The sequence below is a fragment of the Mus pahari genome, chromosome 19, assembly GCF_900095145.1.
Source record: "Mus pahari chromosome 19, PAHARI_EIJ_v1.1, whole genome shotgun sequence".
NCBI classification, from domain to species: Eukaryota; Metazoa; Chordata; class Mammalia; order Rodentia; family Muridae; genus Mus; species Mus pahari.
Window position 1 is genome coordinate 82,183,493 of NC_034608.1, and position 10,332 is coordinate 82,193,824.

Below are 10,332 nucleotides of genomic sequence, written 5' to 3' on the forward strand. Positions count from 1 at the left end.
CAGAATACTGGCCAGTAGTTTCAAAAAGAAAAAGGGAAAAGAAGAACAATATGCTTGTACACATATTCCTGTTACTTTATGAACAATAAAGAAATGGCAACAGAGAAATGAAGGAATAGAGAAAAGTATAGGGTAGTAGTCAGGATATAGTGGAACCGAATTGGGGTTCTAATTGAGAATGTATTCTTGGTCTATAACAAAATTCTGGAGGAAAGTAGCAGGTTCCATTTTTAGTAGACAACTCCTGTCTGCTGCTGAAATATATCAATTGTATCTTCATCCTCCATTTCCAGTTGTGCAGGTGTGCCTGTTTCATTGACTGCTTGCCCATCAAACCAGAATCTGGTCTGCCTCATGACAATCCCTGCCATTCCCAATAGCGTTTTGTTAGTTTACTAAATGGTGTATGCCTCTTAATCTTAAACTGCACCCCAGAGCCATCTTGCCTTTCCATCTTCAAATTAACATGATTGTTATTCTCAATCTTGACCCCTTTCTTAGGTTTCTTGTCGGTCACAGTAATCATAGAAGTCTCCTCAGCTGCCATTTCACCAAAGAGGCACCGGATCCGTACTGAAAGAGCATACACTCTGCACCAGGAGTGGCAGCAGGAGTGGCAGAAGGAGGTGGCAGCAGGTGAAACCAACCTCATGTTTTTGACATCCCAATAGGAACATCTGATCCTAAGTAAATGGTGCAAGAATGTGACTCAGCTGGAGATATTTATCTAGCCATCCCCTTTCTATCACGCATTTATCTATCGGCTTTCTGTTATCTATCTAGCTATCATGGATCTGTCTTCTATAAGCTACCACCAGTCATCTATTTACCTACCATCTGTCTGTCTGTCGGTCTGTCTGTCTGTCTGTCAGACCAACAGTTGCTTACTGAATCCACAGATTGAGAATCACATGTATTTTTTAGCTTGTTTAGCAGAAAGGTTATGAATCTTTTGCTGTTGAGGATGGAACATTCCCCTCAAAAATGAGGCTTTTGTGACAAGAAGCAGTATTTAGAGATCCAGAGCAGTAGGGTTCTAATAACCTTGTTTAAGTCTTAAAGTCAACCATCTGTCAGTATTTCAGTTATGTGACCCAGCAAATATTCACCTTTTTAAAATCCATTTGGGTTGGGTTATTGTATGTTCAGTTACTGACAAAAGAACATAGTAGGCTAGCAGTGCCTTAAGATTTCGCCACATTAGGAGATTTTGTAATTCCTAATGTGTTTGGTCACAACGTTTCTTAGTAATTGTTAAAATAGTATCTTAAAAATTGTTTATACATTATATATGGCTACCCATAAATTATTACTACTCTCATGACATATTGATTTATATTGGATGGGCGATATAGGCTTTGTGCTTTGTTAAGCACAGAACATGGATGTGTCAACACAATTGGCACAATCCTCTTTCCAGTAGTGCTATAAGAGCGGATTTGGGGAAGGGTATAATTAGCATCAGTGCAAAATCAACTGAATGCTACACAAGTCCTGGGTGTTCTCGAAGCATGAAGGATGGACACCTGTGGAAGACTCAGAGCAAGGCTGAGCGAAACTTCAGGGAAGGTGGTGTCTAGACAGACTCTGGGAATAGATCCTCTTTATTAGACATTACTACATCTCTTGCTATGTGGTCAGGACTACTCTAAGCACATTACAGATGAAAACTAACTTAATCTTTATAACAACCCTCCAAGATTATGTTTACATTTCAATCTGTTATCACTATGTCTTCTTGTTTGGAGCTCAGTAAAAGATGGAACATTATAGTGGGAGGATGTGGCAGAGCCTTATGAGTGCAGAGACATTCAAGAGAGAGAGGAAGGGGCCAAATTTTCCATATTTAGTTCAAAGACACAAACTTGACCGAATTTTCTTTTCCTAGGTCCTACACCCTAAAAGTTTTCCCACCTCCCCAAAGCACCACAGGCTGATGATCAAGCCCTCAGTTTATAACGTTTATGGGAAACTTAGAGTATAAACTACAGTAGCAACCAAGTTGACTCAGGTCAAAGACGTCAGAACTTCAGAGTTCATCCTTTGAACAGCTTCCCTATGTTGTCATCCAGGTGAGCATGAGAGTATTTAATCATGAGTGGGCTGCAGAGAGGCAACAGTAGGTGTGAGAGCAGAGGCGGACTTTCAAGAAGGCAGGCAGTAAACTTGGACCTGGTATGCAAGAGGAAGAAGGCAGTGAGATGTGTAGACAAGTTATTTATGCCTTCCTAAATAATATTCGATAGTCAGCACTTTGTCCTAGAGTCAAGTACCACTGGAAGTTTCATAGAGTGACTGCCATGCATATACTTAAAGCCTCTCAGGCTAAGGTGAACAAAATGGTGCTATTCTATTAGGATGTGTGATGGGTTGTATGTACTTGGCCCAGGGAGTAACACCACTTGGAGGTGTGGTCTTATAGGAGTGGGTATGCTACTGTGGGCTTGGGCTTTTATATCCTTGTCCTAGCTGTCTGGAAGTCAAATTTCTTCTAGCAGCCTCCAGATGAAGATGCAGAACTCTCAGCTCCTTCTGCGCCATAACTTCCTGGATGCTGTCATGGTCCCACCATGGTGATAATGGACTGAACCTCTGAACCTGTAAGCCAGCCCGAATTAAATGCTGTCCTTATAGGAGTTGCATTGGTCATGGTATCTGTTCACAGCAATAAAACCATAACTAAGACAGGAGGCAATTGTGATGATACAGGTCCTTTGTTCTACTAGGCTGACTTAACAAACTACTATAATCTGAGAGCTAAAATACCTATTTCTCCTGTAAGAGGCTGGGGAGGAGGTGGTCAAAGGGAAAGTCATTATTATCAAATTGACTGTGTGAGAGAAGTCCTTTCCAACTTTGCTGATCTGCTTTGACGTTCCTGCTTTGAAGTCATGACAGCCAGGGCTATCAGGGCTATATAGAGAAACCCTGTCTCGAAAAACCAAAAAAAAAAAAAAAAAAAAAAAAAAGAGGGAAGTGTGACTCAGCAGGCTAGGAATGACTAATCTGAGAATAATGACATAAGACTCACAAGTCAATACATTTTGGAATGAAAGAACGAAATCACTTGTGGACATGATACTGAGTAAAGGGGTCACAGGCAATGGCACAATGACATAAATAAGCAATAGATGCCAAAGAGGACTATAGAAAAGAGACTGACTATCTAGGAATAGAGACAAACAAGGCATCAGTGAAGGAGGAAAAATTTGTTTCCTTACTCACTTTTTTTTAGTCTTATTTTTCAACTTCTTAGAGCTGCATTTTGTAGCTCACAGGTCAAATCATTTTGAAAGACACAGTGAATTTAGGGTTGAGAACTGATGAATAGTTTAGTAATAAGAAGTTCAGTGGTGACTTCAATGAGGGCAATTTCAGTAAAGCTAATCTACATTACATTCTTTTGAAAAGTGACTGGGGGGGCAGGGAAATGGAAAGCATAAAGCTTGTTCTTCATAGAAATCTGCTGTGAAATGAGAGTGGGTGGCTGAAGGCAGACTTGAGTGGAAGGGACCTCTTCTGAAAAAAAAATGTACATGTTTTTAAGTTAATAGGAAGAAGCCAATAACAGTGTGAGGTTTGCATCCATAAGTGGAAAAGGAAACAATCGCTTGGTGAGACCCAGATGAAAAGAAAAGATGGGACCTCAGGCAGAGGAAGACAAATCAGCTCCAGTAGTGGGTGTGCATGCCTTCTGTTGCCAGGGGGAAGACAGGATGAAGGAAGGAAACGTAACAGCAGTGTTCTAGTACATCAGGGCTCATGGAAACTACCTATAGATCTTCATAGAAGAATTGAATAGAGAAGTTTAGGAGCAGCTAATGTATGCTTGACTGCTTTCACTAGGCTCTTCTACTCCATGGTCAAAACGATCATTCATATGTTGTAAAACACTTGATGGTTCATTTCAGTGAGATGTTAAATTCTTAGGTTTTTTTTTTATTATTTTATGCATATGAATTTTTTTGTTTGTATATAAATGCACCAAGTGTGTATCTGGTGACCAAAGTCATCAGAAGAAGGCGCTGATCCTCTGGGACTCTGGATCTCCCGGGACCAGAGTTACAGACCGTTGTGAACCACCACGTGAATTCTGGGAATCAAACCTGGGTCTGCTACGAGAGCAGCAAGTGCTCTTAACCACTGAGCCAACTCTCCAGCCCTCATTTTAGTAAGATTTTAAAGAATTAGTTAGCATCAACTCTCTATAGCCTCTTTTAGGAATATATAATGCTGCCTTTGCCAGTATTTCTGTTGTCTTTTTTAACATTTTCTTTGGCTAGCTTAGCTTCATAAGCACTCTACCACTAATCTACGCTTCCTTCCCCTAAGCAGACACGAAAATATGCTCTAAGTATTGTTGCTTTATCTGTATGTCTAAAGCAGATGGGGTTAGACACTCTAGTGTGGGTCAGTGTGGGATTGGGGTTGGGGTTGGTATACCTTGAATTGTATTTTAAGAAAGGAATTGGTGCACTTCCACCCCATTTGGTTGAAGGGAAGTGTTCTGATGTACAGATATTCCACAGAGGTTACATTTTATGTTTCTGTTTTCTGTGGTTTGGCTTAGTCCAATGGTCCTTTCTCCCAGGAGGTGCAGTTGTGAGCCAGTGAGGCACATCTGGAGGCCCTTACAAAGGTGCAGTTGCAGAAATATGAAAGGTCTGATTAACAGTAACCTCTACTTCCATTTCACGAGCACTAATCAATGTGGTGCCACTTTAGATTTGTCCTTTTAAATAACCAGGAAAAAAAAAAAGCATAATTTGTCCGGTGGGAGGTGGGCTTGCGAGACAAGAAAAACCAAAACACAAGAGGAGATGATTTTATTAGCTGCACACTGTAAAGCAACCTGAGCCCCATCTCCCTGCTCCTAAGTGCATCTAAACACAGCCAGAGCTGAGGCAAAAATCACACCATTGTTCTTTGCTGCCTCAAGCATTTCTTAATTTGAACAAATAAGATTTTCATCCTTCAACATTTCTTTTCCTGTGACTTCCCTCACAAACCTCTACAATTTTCTAGGACAAAGAGACCCTTGACTGGCAACCGCACTGTGCCTCTAAACCAATTTCAGCTTTGTTTTTATGTCACAATGCCCCTCGAGTTACCCAGTCCAGTCCTGCATCTGCATTCACCAGGGGTGTTGTGACAATGCAGAGCAAATAGGAGCATCACAGGAAAATCACTGCAGACGCTAGAAAGGCCAGCCACGAGACACAGTTCCAGTTTTGGAACCCTGAAGTCTTAGAGCAGAAAAAGCTGGAAATTTGCTAGACCACGTATTTCTTCCCATTGAACATTATTCCTAGATGGATTAGGAGCCAAATATTTAGATGGAATAATATAAGAATGTAGTACTCTAGAAAAAAAGAGGTTGATATTGGGTGTCATATTACTAAACTGGAGCTCATTGATTGGCTGAACTGGTCGGCTTCTAGGATCCCCCTGCCTCGGTTGCTCTCACCCTCAGTGTTGATTTATAAGCACACCCTACTTTTTAATGTGGGTGATAGAGATCCTAATTCAGTTTCTTGTGCCTGCACAGCAAGTGGACTACCCATCCCATCCCCCCAGGTCCCTGACTCTCAACCTTTCCGTCATCATTTCGAGAAAAATGGGCGTTCAGACATCTATCCCTACAGCACAAACCACACATTTCTATTTACATGCCCATTTTATAGCCTCAATTTTAAAAAGGGAAGATATTTTATGGCTGTGAGAGCAACTCCACTGCAAAATGCTTGCCAAGATATTCAAAGACCCCCCCCCCCAGCCCCGCGGTGTAGAAAGGAAAGAAGAAAACGTTTTTCTCTTAAAAGAAGTCTGAACAATTTATCATCTCCAGTTAGCATATAAGAACCTCCCAGGGAGCTCATTCTCTCCCCTGGTCAAGCTGAGCCGACTTCTTCTTTTTGCAATAGTTGTCAATTGATAACCAGCTTATCCATGCTGCTCAGAGACTGACAAGCTTGGCATGTAGAAGCATCAGTAGCCTACAGAGTCCAGTAGTGCTGAGGATTTAGAGCACCTCAATGTTATCCCACTTGGTGAAATGCCAGCCTTACAGGTTCTGTTGTGTTCCTTCTGCTACACGGCTTTTAACCACTGAAGCTGGAGAAGGAAAGATTGTAGGCAGGTATGGGTTAAAACGGCGTCCCATGTCAGGCCTAGATCCCAGGTGGGAAGTTTGACATGCACCCCACTCCGCTGGACACCCGCTCCAGGGATGGGGAAGTGCAGTGTGAGGTCCCCAGGGAACTGCTGGAGCTGGCTCAGGTGTCCCTAGGCCTGCACAGAGGTGGGGCGGGGGGGGGGGGAAGGGGGAGAATGGCAGCTTCTAACTCTTGGTCACCTCAGGAAGAGCTGAGAATGGAGTAGGGGCTTACAGACTGGCTCTAGCCCAGGGCCAAAGGGAAAAGGATGGGAGGAGAGCTCTGGCTGGGTCCCTTGGGGAAGAGAGAGTCCTAGCCTTGTTCAGCAGGTGACTTGGCTCAGTGGAAGCAGTGGCTGGGAGTGCAGAGAGGCCTCCTGGGAGATTAGATGTCTGGCTCTTTAGACCAAGACCTGCTCCATTTCTCCCTATGGCAGGTCCCAGTGAAAAGAGGCAGTCCATGGTTTTAAAGCATTTATTGTCATGGAAGAGAGTTGTGATGAGTGAAACTGTACCCTCTTTCTCAGAGCAGGCCTGAGGTTAAATACCTTTTGCAGGGAGGAGTGTCTGGGAAGGAGAGCTTAATTGGCTAAGCCCTTCAGGCCTTTAGGTGCCTCATTAAAATGGAGATCTGTCTTGAAGCTATGTGACCTGTGGTCATATCCTCTACCAGTAAAGGGGCTTGGGGCATTACCTTTACATGACTGATGGCCACAGAATTATGGAGAGCTGAGGCCTTGTGTCAGGAGCCTGGTGTCTAGGAGCATGGCAAACACCTATGTCCCTTGCAGAGTTATCAGCTGAGTCTCTGGGGTTTTAAACCTAGTTCAACCTGAAACTAGACTCTTTCATGGTTCCACAGAAAGGTTCTTACCTCTTACCTAGTACCTTCTAGGGTAATGAAACCCTGCTTCATGCATGGCATCCAGCCATGGCTTGGTAGCTGTGGACCAGAAAGACAAACCTATTACTAACACATTTGCTACCTGGAGAGATAGGAAAACACCGAAATGCTTAGAACACAAAGCTGCCTATTCTAAATGTTGTTTCTCTAAGGGAATTTCATCTTTTCACAGCTTTAGGAGTGAGCTTGAGGACAATGATAAAAGAGTATAATCTATTCAGCATAATATATTCAGCCTTGAAAAAATATCTTAGGGGATTTCACACCAAGAACTATTTAAACCTTTGGATTATGATCATCTTCCCAAGTTTTGTCAAAGATGAGAAGACAGCTAAAATCAGTGGTTGGCAGCTGCAGGTCAGATCTGCCTGCAGCTATTTTAATTTGGACAATGTCATAGTTGTTGTTTTTATTGCTGCAACAAAACACCATAACCAAAAAGCAAGTTGGGGAAGGAAGGGTTTATTTGACTTGTACTTCCCACACTGCTATATTTATCACCAGAGGAAGTCAGGACAGGAGCCTGGAGGCAGGAGCTGGTGCAGAGGCCATGGTGGGGTACTGCTTACTGGCTTCCACTCTTTTAGAACCCAGGACAACCAGTCCAGGGATGGTCCAACCCACAATGGGCTGGGCCCTCACCAATGATCACTAATTGAGAAAATGCCCAATAGATGAATCTCATGGAGGCATTTCCTCTCTGATGACTCTAGCTTGTGTCAAGTTGACACAAAACTAGCCAGTATAGCCACCGTAGAATCTGTAAAATTCAAAAATTTAATTTCCCCATCAGCTCTGAACTTGGATATTTCTGGAAAAATAGGAGATGATTAGTGTGTGATAGTATGATTAGGCTAGTGTGAGTAGGAAGGGAAATAGCAGAAGACATTCAGCATGGGGTATGATATTGTGAGCTATTACGTATTTGGACTTCCTCCCACTTTCCTGGAACATAATTCTAAAACTCTTGGGATTTCCTGAGTGATAGATGTCTTTTTGTCTTTCAATAGGGTTTACCAGATGGCTAGTTTGAAGGCTGATTTTTCACTGTCAACTTGATTTCATTTAAAATCACCAAGGAGACACATATTTAGGCATGCTTGTGACGGTGTACCAAGAGTTTGACTGAGGAGGGAAAAATCCATTCTGGGTGTGGGCACATTCCTCTGGGTCCATGCACTACCCTGCCATAATGGGTTAGAGTCCTTTAGATCATGAGCAATGTAAAGCATTCCTCCTTAAGTTTCTTTTGGTCAGGTTCTGGGTCAAAGCAAAAAGGAAATTAACTAATATAGTTCTGGACTCCCCGATAAAAAGGTCCCAAGAAAGAGCAAGGTGAAGATCAGAACGTTGGGGACAGACACTGGAGGTTAAATTGGCTGCTGCTTTGGGCAGCCATGCCTGCATAATAAAGCCTCCACAAAGGAGCTGCTTCAGAGTGCCAGAGCAAGCTCCCATGCCAAAGAGGGCACAGGAGCTCCACCACCCTCCAGGGAAACAACGCTAGGGACAAATATCTTTAATACAGTGGCCTTTGGAGGGAGATTTCACAAGATGCAAACTACCACAGTTGGTTCTAATAACTGCAAGCTGTGCTGAACTCCACTCTGGGCATTGCACCTAAAACACAAGGGAGTCTGTGAAGGTCTAATGTCAGTTCTTCTCTATTCTTGACTGTATCTTCTCTATTGCTTGCTTAAGGGCAGGCCCCAGGCCCAGCAGTGGATGGCCAGCACAAAATGCACAAAATGTATTAAATGCATTTTATAGTCTCTCTCTCTCTCTCTCCCTCTCTCTCTCTCATTGCTTTGTTTGGGCTTTTTTTTTTTTTTTTTTTTTTTGGCTTACTGGCTACTGCTGGTAGATTATGGTTTGTATGTAATTTTTGTTCCCTTTTTTTGATTTTAATTCTTTAGTCTGGTTTGTTGTTGTTTGTTTTCTAAAAAATGAAATAAGAAAGGTGTGGAGTTGGGTGGGTGGAGAGATGAGGAGCATGAGAAGCATGAGATCGTGATCAGAGCACATTGTATCAAAATTTTCTTTCAAATCAAGTACAGCTAATTTCAGACCCATTTTCATTCTTCGTCAGCCTTGGTAGTCCATCTTAACTGGCAATGAGAGTAAGAACAGGTGTGTAAAGGCAAACCAGGAAGCTTCTGGAAGCGGAAACAGGAAGGAATGATAAAAGGTAAAGTCCCCAGGAGCACTGACCCTAGCAGGGTGTTTGATCCCTGTGATTAGCTCTGCACTCTCACCTGCCATCATGTTCTTTCCTGTTGTGTCACATACTCCTGTCTGTCTTGGTTAGAGATGTCCTCCCAGAGTTGGCCACAGGACCTGGTACAGTATAGTGACTCCCTGTATGATAGTTGCATGGGCCCCAAGATGAAAAGCTAAATAAGAGAACCAGAAACTAGACCCCCCAAAATCTTCATTTCAGCACTTATACTGGATCCCATTGAAATCCTACCCACTGACGTGGACTCACCAAAAGCGGGGAGCTGTCAAAGGCAAGATCCCTCAGACTACAGAACTGGTTGGTTGTTTCCAAAGTGATATTTTAGTAGACTCTATAATGCAAAGCAAAAGAGTTACAACAGAACAGGTACCCTCTGCATGGACTTTTTGCTTTTCTTCAGTAGTACTTCCATGTAAGACCTAAGAATTCATCAAAGATGATAAAATGACATGATACCCAGAACTGCAAAATTAAAGATAAGCTTCAAAAATTATTGAAATGAAAATGACATCATTGTGAAGTTATTCCCTTCACAGAGATGCAAAAGAACTGTGTTAGCTCTGTTGAGTTAAAGCCTTTGAAGGCATATCTAATTTAATAACCAATAGACTGTGATTTAAATGTTTTCAATCCACAGGAAATCCTCAGCAGATGATGATACTGGGTAACATTATCATTCACATCACTAGAAAAATTAATCTATACAAGAGGTCAGGACACTGATTTCAAAGAGGAAGAAACCTTCTTTGTGAAATAGGCAAAACCTCCTGATAAATACATGGTGTCCTTAGTGAGGAGCACAGAAAACTTAATAAGTTACGTCATCAGACCTTTACGAGCTGTCAGCCTATAGGAAGGATGAGTGCATGATAATCCACAGTGAACAGAGATGGTGTGAACAGGAGGTTAGGTGAAATGAGGGTGCCTCTTAACTGGTCTTGTATAATAAAGAAATTGTGTGGTCTCTGTTTCAGATATCTGGCCTGGAGTGTCTCAAGCATTTGGAATATCCTGAGTGATAGTTAAGAGCCCCTT

The 10,332-nt window shown here is 42.4% G+C and overlaps 1 pseudogene; it reads right to left on the bottom strand.

Annotated features, from left to right (window-relative positions):
• Window positions 1-230: 230 nt before the first annotated feature.
• On the bottom strand, window positions 231-652 carry LOC110336274 (annotated as a pseudogene).
• Window positions 653-10,332: the final 9,680 nt, after the last annotated feature.